The sequence below is a fragment of the Nyctereutes procyonoides genome, unplaced genomic scaffold, assembly GCF_905146905.1.
Source record: "Nyctereutes procyonoides isolate TBG_1078 unplaced genomic scaffold, NYPRO_anot_genome, whole genome shotgun sequence".
NCBI classification, from domain to species: Eukaryota; Metazoa; Chordata; class Mammalia; order Carnivora; family Canidae; genus Nyctereutes; species Nyctereutes procyonoides.
Genome location: NW_026575049.1, coordinates 7,285,575 through 7,296,991, shown reverse-complemented (window position 1 = coordinate 7,296,991; position 11,417 = coordinate 7,285,575). Strand labels below are relative to the sequence as shown.

The window sequence follows — 11,417 nt, the reverse complement described above, 5'->3', positions numbered from 1 at the left end:
GAGAGAGAAAGAAAGAAAGAAAGAAAAGAAAGAAGAAAAAGAAAGAAAGAAGAGAGAGAGAATGAACGAACGAAGCAGGGTGTGACCTGCTCCTTGGGTGCGGGTATCCTGTCACCCAGGTCCCCCGGGATCACCGCGGTCACCACGCCTCTGGCTCCGGCTCCGGCTCCTTTGAAATTGATCTGCGCGACAGGTGCGGCCCCCACGGGCCCTGCGGCTGGGCCGGAGCCGGGAGCGAGCCAGGCAGTCGTCGGCCCCACAAGCCGCAGCATCTGAGGGCGCCAGGGACAGGCCCGCCCGTCAGCCCTGGCCCGGGAGGCTGGACTGAATCTGGCCCTAATCACTCCAATAACTGCTTTTTGCCTTTGGTCTCCACCTGGCAATAGCGAAAACACCGCCTCCCCTTTCCAGAGTCTGGAATCCCTACCCCCGGGGACCTACAGGGACAGACACGCGCCCTAACCTCCATTTTCCAGATGCGGTGTGTGCGGACGGTTAGAAAGTCAACCTTCGGGCAGCCCGGGTGGCTCAGCAGTTTAGCACCTGCCTCTGCCCAGGGCGAGATCCTGGAGACCCGGGATCGAGTCCCACGGCCGGCTCCCTCTGTGGAGCCTGCTTCTCCCTCTGCCGGGGTCTCTGCCTCTCTCTCTCTCTCTCTCTCTATCATGAATAAACAAATAAAATCTTTAAAAAAAGAAAAGAAAAAGAAAGTCAACCTTCTGTTTGTCTGCAGCAAAACCTGCTCCATCTTTGCATCTCAGCCCGGCTGTGGGCTCCTGACAACAGCGTGCGGCCTCTTGGCCTCTGCCTAGGAAAATTCTTGATTGTGAACGTGTGGAGACTTCATATTTGTTTCAGAGTTCTCAAAACAATGCCGGAGCCATTGGGACCTAGGGCTCTATCTCCTTTCCGGACCCTTTCAGGACTTCTGGGTCTGGTTAGCATACCTACAAGTGCAGGGCCCAGCTGGGCACAGGAGTTTGAAGCCAATGGTTTTCCTTCCAGTGAGTTCTGCTTTGGAATGTGTTTTGCAAATGTGCTTTGCAACAGTACCATGCAAATGGATTAAACGATAGAATAAAAAATGTAAAACAAGATGGTTCACATTCCTTGGGAGAAAAGAGCAGAAATGTCTAGGATGGTGAGCATTCTTAGAAAAGTTTCCCTCCACTCTTATTCTGGATAGAGTTCCATCGGCAAGTTCCCTCGGGGACTGGCGATCGGTACAAAAGATGTCCCAGCACCCTCCGAACCCACACCTCGAAGTGAAGTACATTTTTGGCTGCTCATAGACCAGCCTTTTGTTTCTGGCTCACATGATAGTTGAGGTTCCCCTTATTCTATTATTTATTATTATTATTTTTATTTTTATTCTATTATTTATGAATGTCGAATTTAGTTTTGAGGTTCTTCAAAATGTATGTAAAAGTGTTGAGGCTTAACTAATTGTTTTCTCCAAGAACATGATTGCTTCCCTGTTAGAGATGCAGCTTGTGTAAATGTGATGGGGGAGAGGAGGTATTGACTGAGTTTAGAGGCTAACAAAGAGCTATCAGCCCCCGATCCAATAAAATTAGGATAGTAGTCATCAGAGGGCAGAGGCCCCTCACATGTTCACTTGTAAGATTCTCTTTTGAAATTATACATATTACATAGTCAAACAGAAAATAGCAAATATTGTCTATCATTTGAGAGTATGTCACAATAGTGACAATTTTTTTTAAGATTTTATTTGTTTATTCATAGAGACACACACACACACAGGCAGAGACCCACGCAGAGGGAGAAGTGGGACTCGATCCTGGGGCTCCAGGATCAGGCCCTGGGCTGAAGGTGGCGCTAAACCGCTGAGCCACCCAGGGCTGCCCCTATAGAGACAATTGACAGTGTTTGAGACAACAACCCTAGCATTTGGGACACTGTATATTGAAAGTCAAGATCATCTAAGTCAATGATCAAAATCTGCAACAACGTCAATTGTGCATGGACTGTGTACATCGAAGGTACTGTTCATTCATTCGACACATATTTATGAGAACCCAACCTGTGCCAGGCTGGGGTAGACGGGTGTTAGGGACGCAGCCCTGAACTCACCAGATGCCGCCACTTCTCTGAGGAAACGGACATTCTAGGGGCACCTGGCTGGCTCAGTGGGTAGAGCATGGGACTCTTGATCTTGGGGTTGTTAGTTGGAGCCCCAGATTGGGTGTAGGGAATACTTAAAAAAAAAAGGGAGAGAGAGAGAGAGAGAGAGAAACTGACATTCTAGATGGGGGAGATAAGAAATAAAGTTAGAGGACGGCAAGCGACATGAGAAAGGTAACACAGGCTCTCTTCCCCCAAGCGGCCTGAGGTGACCTCCGGAGATGGTTTGCTACTTGCTGGACCCAGAAAACCCTACAAAATCATGCAAGTCGAGAGGTTCAAATCTCTGTGTTCACTTTAAGAACATGCGTGAAACTGCCCAGGCCATCAAGGGTGTGCATATCCGAAAAGCCACCAAGTATCTGAAAGATGTCACTTTGCAGAGGCAGCGTGTGCCATTCCGTCGCTACAGTGGTGGAGTTGGTAGGTGTGCGCAGGCCAAACAGTGGGGCTGGACACAGGGTCGGTGGCCCATGAAGAGTGCTCATTTTTACTGCATATGCTTAAAAATGCAGAGAGTAATGCTGAACTTAAGGGTTTAGATGTAGATTCTCTGGCCACTGAGCACATCCAGGTGAACAAACCCTCAAGATGCGACGCAGAACCTACAGGGCTCATGGCCGGGTTAAGCCAAACATGAGCTCTCCCTGCCACATCGAGATGATCCTTACTGAAAAAGAGCAGATTGTTCCTAAACCAGAAGAGGAGGTTGCACAGAAGAAAAAGATATCCAAGAAGAAACCGAAGAAACAAAAACTTACGGCCCAGGAGTAAATTCTGCATAGAATAAATGCAAAAAAAAAAAAAAAAAGATAACACAGGGTTAATATGTTAGAAGATAATGGTGGGATGGGGGCTACTTTGGTTTGGATGGCCAGGGAGGGCCTCATTGAGAAGGTGACATTTGAACTGAAACCTGAATCCGGGAGCCAGTTGAGAGAAGAAGCCCTGGGGAGAATATTCCAGGCAGAGTGAACAACAAAGGAGCTCAGCCCTGGGGTTGGTAGAGTTAAGGGACAGAACAGGAGTCAGCAGAGCTGTTGCAGGGTGATTGAATAGGGCCTCGGTAGGAGCCAAGGTCAGCAAGGTAAGCAGGGGCTAGGTCATAAAGGGCCTTGTAGGCGTGGTAAAGAATGTAGATTTTATTTTATTTTATTTTATTTTTAAATATTTTATTTATTTATTCATGAGAGACAGAGAGTGAGAGAGAGGGGGGGGCGCAGAGACACAGGCAGAGGGAGAAGCAGGCCCCATGCAGGGAGCCCAACGTGGGACTCGATCCCGAGTCTCCATGATCACGCCCTGGGCTGAAGGCAAGCGCCAAACCGCTGAGCCACCCAGGGACCCCCAGATTTTATTTTATTTTTATTTATTTATTTTTATTTTATTTTTTAAAAATATTTTACTTGGGGATCCCTGGGTGGCTCAGCGGTTTGGCACCTGCCTTCAGCTTAGGGCGCGATCCTGGAGTCTGGGGATCAAGTCCCACATCGGGCTCCTTGCGTGAAGCCTGCTTCTCCCTCTGCCTGTGTCTCTGTCTCTCATGAATAAATGAATAAAATTTATTTTTAAAAATTTTACTTATTTATTTGAGAGCGAGCAAGTGAGCATGAGTTGGGGGAGGGGCAGAGGGCGAGGGCAAAGGAGAAGAAGGCTCCCCACTGAGCATGGAGCCTGATGTGGGATCCTGACCTGAGTGGAAGGCACACGCTTAACCCACTGAGCCACCCAGGCTCCCTGAATGCAGATTTTATTTAAAGGGCAGTAGGAATTTAAACAAGTGTGTGATGGGCCGCCTGGGTGACTCAGTGGTTGAACCTCTGCCTTAGGCTCAGCGCTTGATCCCAGGACTCAGGATCGAGTCCCACATCGGGCTCCTTGCGGGCAGCCTGCTTCTCCCTCTGCCTGTGTCTCTGCCTTTCTCTCTCTGTGTCTCTCATGAATAAATAAATACAATCCTTAAAAAAAAAAGTGTGTGATGAAAAATAAATAAATAAACAAGTGTGTGATGTAATCTGATTTACATTTTACGAACATTCTCTGGCTGCTGCTGCATGTAAGACAAGCAGGAGACACGGTAGGAGGTTGCCCTAGTGGTACGAGTGGGAGACGATGGTGGCTTGGACAAGAGCGGCCGTGGAGGACATGGAGAAGAGTGGACAGACGTTGGTTGTATTTTGGGGACAGAGCCAACTAAATCTGCTCGTTGGATGTGGCGAGAAAGGGAGAGAAGAACGGAGGCAGGTTCCCGTGTTTTAGTTTGAACAGTTGTTGAACTAAGGAGAGAGATCATGGGGGCGGAGGTGGGGAGGGCCAGTATGGGGAAAGGATGAAAAAGGATGAGTTTGCCTCTGAGGTGCTTTCTGTCCCCTCACGTGGCGATACCAGGAAGGCAAGGGGCGCCTGGCTGGCTCAGTCGTAGAGCGTGGGACTCTTGATCTGGGGGTGGTGAGTTTAAGCCACATGTTGGGCATAAAGATTTTTTTTTAAAAAGGGAAGTTGAGGGATCCCTGGGTGGCGCAGCGGTTTGGCGCCTGCCTTTGGCCCAGGGCACGATCCTGGAGACCCGGGATCGAATCCCACGTCGGGCTCCCGGTGCATGGAGCCTGCTTCTCCCTCTGCCTGTGTCTCTGCCTCTCTCTCTCTGTGTGTGACTATCATAAATAAATAAAAATTTAAAAAAAAAAAGGGAAGTTGAACTATCATAGAATCATCTAGAATGGTCCTCCTCCCCAAGATGTCTAAGGAGGTTCTATAAGCAAGATAAATGCTACCAAGATGCAGAGCACTCCCTGGAGCAGGAATGGGGGAGGCTCCGAGGGGCATCTGGTGTTAGAGGTGCTCCCAAGGTTATGCGAGTGCGTTCCGCAGGGTCATACGTGCATATAATTCCGGCTGCGGTGTCAGCGGGCTGTTGAGTGGTCCTGCCTGGACTTCCCTGCCTCCGAGGAGCAGTTTTGCTCGTCACTCTGCAGGGTGCCAGGACCCCCCATCTAATCCCAGGGCCAGGAAGGCGAAATGTGCTACCTTGGGAAAGTTATTTGAAATCTCTGATCTAGGGGATCCCTGGGTGGCTCAGCGGTTTAGCACCTGCCTTCGGTCCAGGACATGATCCTGGAGTCCTGGGATCGAGTCCCACATCAGACTCCCTGCATGGAGCCTACTTCTCCCTCTGCCTGTGTCTCTGCCTCTCTCTCTCTCTCACTCTGTGTCTTTCATGAATAAATAAATAAAATCTTTAAAAATAAAATAAAATCTCTGATTTTTTTTTTTAAAGATTTTATTTGGGCAACCCCGGGTGGCTCAGTGGTTTAGTACCACCTTCAGCCCAGGGTGTGATCCTGGAGACCCGGGATCGAGTCCCAAGTCGGGCTCCCTGCATGAAGCCTGCTTCTCCCTCTGCCTGTGTCTCTGCTTCTCTCTCTCTCTCTCATGAATAAATAAGATTTTTTAAAAATAAAGATTTTATTTATTCATGAGAGACAGAGAGAGAGAGACAGAGACAGAGACACACACACACACACACACAGGGAGCCCGACGTGGGACTCGATCCCGGATCTCCAGGATCACACCCTTGGCCAAAGGCCACGCTAAACCGCTGAGCCACCGGAGTGCCCAAATAAGTAAAATCTTAAAAAAAAAAAAATTCTGCGTCTGTCTCTCTTCATCTTTAAAATGAAGACATTAAATGAAATCATCTCTGAGGTTAGATCCAGCCTCTTTATGTGACTCACGAGGCATATACCGGTAGCGATGTAAGCAGCCTCCAGGGGCCCTGGCAGGAGGTTGTGATGGCCAGAAAAACGCGCCCTTCAGATCTCCTGCTGTGGGGGCCCGCGTGACCAGGTTAGGGTTAGGGTGAGGATTAGGGTCAGGGTTGGGTTTAAGGGCTAGGGTCAGGGTTAGGGTCAGGGTCAGGGTCAGGGTTAGGGTTGGGGTCAGGGTCAGGGTCAGGGTTAGGGTCATGGTCATGGTCAGGGTTAGGGTTAGGGTCAGGGTCAGGGTTAGGGTCAGGGTCAGGGTCAGGGTCAGGCCACGCTGCTGACATCCCCTGTCCACCCAACTCTGGAAGGGAAGTCGCTCTTCCTACAGGCTGCTCCCAGCCCACCACTGAGCAAGGAGGGGACTATTACAGGCCATTCTTGCCGGACCTTGGCTCCTGTAATGAACAACTTTGTTGTTTGTTTCTATCCTTTTAATTTTTTTTTAAACTACTGTATTGAGACATGATTCGCATATAAAAAAGCTGTGCACAGGGGCGCCTGGGTGGCTCAGCCCGTTAAGTGTCTGCCTTCTGCTCAAGGATGGAGCCCTAAGTTGGGCTCCCTGCTACTTTACAATGGAGACTTCTTTAAGATTTAAAAAAAAAAAACTTTATTTATGTGTGAGAGAGAGAGAAAGCACGAGTGAGGGGTGGGGTGGCAGAAGGAGACGGAGAGGAAGAAACAGATTCCCCTCTGATCAGGGAGCCCGACTCAGGGCTCGATCCCAGGACCCTTGGGATCATGACCTGAGCTGAAGGCAGACACTTAACCAACCGAGCCACCCAGAGACCCCTCAGCAGAGATTCTGATTAAGATTCTTTCCCTCTGCCCCTCCCCACCTCAAATAAATAATTAAATCTTAAAAAAAAAAGGAAAGAAAACTTAGAACATGCCATTTTCTATCCAAAACCATGTGATCGTTCTCCATGTCACTCAGAATAAAAGCCAAGATCTGTTTAGTGGGCCACAGATCCCCCTGCCATCCCCCATTCCTCTCCCCTTATTTTCCTCCTTCCCACTCACTCTGCTCCAACAGGCCAGGCACACCGGGCCTGGGCCTGCGCACCTGCCGCTCCATCTTCCGGAACACTCCTGCCCGGTTACCTGCAGGGCTCAGGCCTCACCTTCGGGTCTTTCCCAGATGTCACCTGTGCAGTGACATCTAGCTAGACCACACTAAAGCATTTGAGAACCACCACCCCCTGGCACTCCAGATTCCCTTGTTCTTTTTCTACTTCTTTTCCTTTTCCAAAGCACGTATCAGCAGCTACTACGCTGTGCAACTTAATGATATATTTTATTTATCGTTTACGGCCTGTGTTCTCTCCACCAGAATGTAAGCTCCACGAAGGCGGGGATTGAATATTTCTAGAATGAGGCACCTGAAGACAGTAAAGCAGGGTGCCGGATAGAGAGGGACAGAGCCGGCTACCTTAGATAAGATCACTCCCCGGGTCATGACTCCTTGAGGACAGGGCTGTGTTGAAATCACCAATGCCCTCAATAGACGCAGATGGAATACGTACTTGTCGAATCCCATGGGCTGAACTGAGCCAGAAGCCGGGCCAGGCATCTCCTAAGGGTGGTCCCACAGGAATTGCCAGCTCACTGATTCCTCTTAAAACTCACTTGGTCACCATCCCTCCTGGAACCTGCTTGTTTCTTGTTGCATGTTTGCTGGAGTTCTGCACTTATGAAGAGTTTCCAGCATATTCCTCTGGTGGAAATTCTGACAACACTGACTCTAAATTCTGTTTCCATCCACCTATTTTTTTTAAGATGTTATTTTTAAGTAACTTCTACACCCAACATAGGACTCAAACTTACATCCCCGAGATCAAGAGTCTCATGCTCCATTGACCGAGTGAGCCAGGCAGGCGCCCCTGTTTTCCTTATATTTTAAGAGGAACAGTGACTCCGAGAAGAGGGAGGTGGTCAGGCGTGTGAACAGAGATGAAGAAGAGGTTGAGTTTTGTTCCTTGGATCAGGGATTGGGCCATTGGGCTGAAATTGCAGGGAGACATATATTCTACGCAGTATCAAGGAATCTGTAGCCCTAACTACGCTGGACACTGCTTCCTGAATTAGTAAGCTCCCCTTCAGGGGAAAGGTTTACATGGAGACTGGATGGTCATCTATTTCAGGTTGTAAGCCTGACTGGGAAGGAGGTCAGGTGACTGACACCCAAGGTCCTGTCTCTGAGATGCGGTGCCTCTGTGGCCTTGATTGACCATCAGGTGTCTGTCTGTCTCTTTCTCTCTCTCTCTCTCTTTCTCTCTCAAGTAAGCTCTACACCAAATGTGGGGCTTGAACTAATGACCCTGAGACCAAGAGTTGCATGCTCTACTGACCGGGTCAGCAGGCACCTCAAGCATCAAACGTTTCTTGACCCCAAATAACATATTACCCCAAAGTGCATACTTTATTATAATTCTTACCAAAAATTGCAAATTTCTTAGCAGTACTTTACCAGCAGCACAATTTTCACAAATACTGTCGAGGGCCAGGGCCACACAGCCACTCTGGCCCACCACACTGTGCAGTAGCCCTGCACCCCAGAAGCCCTTACACATATGGTAGTTTGCTTCCTATTTACTGCTCAGCTGTACTCCACAAAATGACTTCACCTCTTCTCTTCAGTTAGTGACTGAACCTAGTGTAACCAGGGCAGCCAGGGTGGCTCAGCGGCTTAGCGCTGCCTTAAGCCCAGGGCCTGATCCTGGAGACCTGGGATCCAGTCCCACATCGGGCTCCCTGCATGGAGCCTGCTTCTCCCTCTGCCTCTCTCTCTCTCTCTCTCTCTCTCTCTCTCCTTCTCTCTCTCTGTGTCTCTCATGAATAAATAAAATCTTTAAAAAAATTATTGAACCAGCCTTTTAAGAGTTTATTAATAAAGTTGCGGGAAAGAAAAAGGTAGGGGCGCTGGAGTGGCTCCGCTGGTTAAGCATCTGCCTTCGGCTCAGGCCAGAATCTCAGGGTTCGGGGATCCAGACCTATATCATCAGGCTCCCTGCTCAGCAAGGAGTCTGCTTCTCCCTCTCACTCCACTTGTGCTCTCTGGCTCTTTCTCTCTCTGTCAAATAAATAAATAAAATCTTAAAAAAAAAAATAAGAAAGAAAGAAAAAGGTAACAACTTGCAGGCCTCTAAAGCTGGTACTGAGAATATAAAGCCCTGTGTAGGGCAGCCCCGGTGGCTCAGTGGTTTAGCGCCGCCTTCAGCCAGGGTGTGATCCTGGAGACCCGGGATCTAGTCCCTTGTCGGGCTCCCTGCAGGGAGCCTGCTTCTCCCTCTGCCTGTGTCTTTGCCTCTCTCTCTGTTTCTCTCATGAATAAATAAATAAAATCTTAAAAAAAAAAAAAAGGAAAAGAGCATGTGGAAAGATCTGCAGGATAATGGTAGAAAGAAAATATTCAAATCACAGGACTCCCCACTGAGCACAGAGACCTCAAGCAGGGCTCAGTTCCAGGACCCTGAGATCATGACCTGAGCTGAAAGCAAGAGTCAGATGCTTAGGGACACCTGGGTGGCTCAGTGGTTGAGGGTCTCCCTTCGGCTCAGGGCTGATCCCGGGGTTCTGGGATCGAGTCCCACATTGGGCTCCCCATGGGTAGCCTGCTTCTCCCTCTGCCTGTGTCTCTGCTTCTCTCTCTGGATAAATTAAAAAAAAAAAATCACATGCTTGACCAACTGAGCCATTCAGGCGCCCCTCAAATCACAAAAACAAAACAAAAAGAAGTAGAATCCAAGTTGCTCATTTTGGAAAAAAAGGACAAAACTAAGGTTCCAGTCTCTTCCCTTAGTTCTTGGCCTTCCCACCACACTTTATTTCTCTTTCTTCCTCCCCCTTCTAGACATGACCCCCAGTCCCCAAAATTATTTTCTCATATATATATATTCATATATTTATATTTATATAAATATATATATCTTATTCTCCCATATTTTTCAACAGTGTCAAGAAAATGCTAATTTTTCGGAGAGTCACATTACAATATTTCAATGAAATCAACTTTAAGGATCCCTGAAATCTGGGCTGAGGGTGGGATTGTGTTGTTGGAACCCCAACTACCAAACACCAGGCCTTTTCTGGAAGGCCTCTAGCTCTTGTGTAAGGTCTACACAAGAGACCTACAGCGCTGTGTGCTTTTGATAACCTATTTGAAAATAATGTCTCTCAGTCTCGCCTATCAAAGACTGAAAATTTTGAAAATATGTTGTAGTTATAATGCTAGCTGCTGACCTTTGGCAGGCCACTCGGCCTCTTGGGAACTCAGATTTCCCCTTCCGTTAACCACCAGCACTCCACACATCTGCCGTAAGCCAGGTTCTCTGCTGAACGCCTCCCTTCTAGCTTGTGGGGAGAAATAAAAAAATGGGAGTGTTAGCGAACCGTAATTGAATAGCTCTCTGGCAGGCCCTGGATTGTACTTTTCTACGTGCTGATTGAATCTCCACAAAAATCTCAAGAATGAGATAGTTCCATGTTGCATAAACGTGATGGATGAGGTTAAATGACTTAACCAGGGCCGGCCAGCCAGTGGCGGAGGTATGCCTTGGATCCTGCTGGGTCACAGTGGGCAGGTGGTTCGTGCACCGCCTGTGAAGCGCTGGGGAATAGTAGAGCCGCCATCTTTGAGGGGTTATGGAGAATCCTAACATTTTCCTCCTGTCTGCCCTCCACTCCTTGGGATGTGAATAAGGGTGAAACCAAGATCAAATAGCCATCTCAGGCAAGCTTGGAGGAAAGGAGTCATAGAAGCAGGAGCCTGAGAAATGTGTGGGACCAGGCATGGCGGGGGGGGGGGGGGTGGTGGTTGCCATACTGCTTTAGCAGTGGGCAGGCAGGGCTGGAAAGTTTGCAGGCTCAATGGAATAAGCTTCAGCTCTTTTGCTTTATTATTTTTTTTAATTTTATTTATTTATTCATGATACACAGAGAGAGAGAGAGGCAGAGACATAGGCAGAGGGAGAAGCAGGCTCCATGCAGGGAGCCCGATGCGGGACTCGATCCCGGGTCTCCAGGATCATGCCCTGCGCCAAAGGCAGGTGCTAAACTGCTGAGCCACCCGGGGATCCCCTTTTTTTTAAGCAAGGCTAGATCTCCTTGACTTGCCAGTGGGAAAAGAGAAAAAAGAGGGAGGGAAGGAGAGAAAGCTTTAGTAGAGGGTTGAGCCTGTAGATAAAATTTGTTTTATTTTTCTCATTTGTAAAACCATTTAGCCTCTGCAAGCTTTGGCCTTCCCATCTGTGAAAATAAAAATAATAGTATCTCGCTGACAGAATTATGGTAAGTGTGGAATGAAATAATGCGTGGTAAGCACATGGAAGTTTAATCAATGTCAAAAATAAAAACAATAATATGTTTATACCTTAGTTCTTTTTTTTTTAAGATTTTATTTATATTTTCATGAGAGAACACAGAGAGAGGCTTAGACACAGGCAGAGGGAGAAGCAGGCTTCATGCAGGGAGCCCCATGTGGGACTTGATCCCGGGACCCTGGGGTC

General features: G+C 48.2%; 1 pseudogene; it reads left to right on the top strand.

The window, feature by feature from the left end:
• Nucleotides 1-2,366: 2,366 nt before the first annotated feature.
• Nucleotides 2,367-2,919, top strand: LOC129511852 (60S ribosomal protein L17-like; annotated as a pseudogene).
• Nucleotides 2,920-11,417: the final 8,498 nt, after the last annotated feature.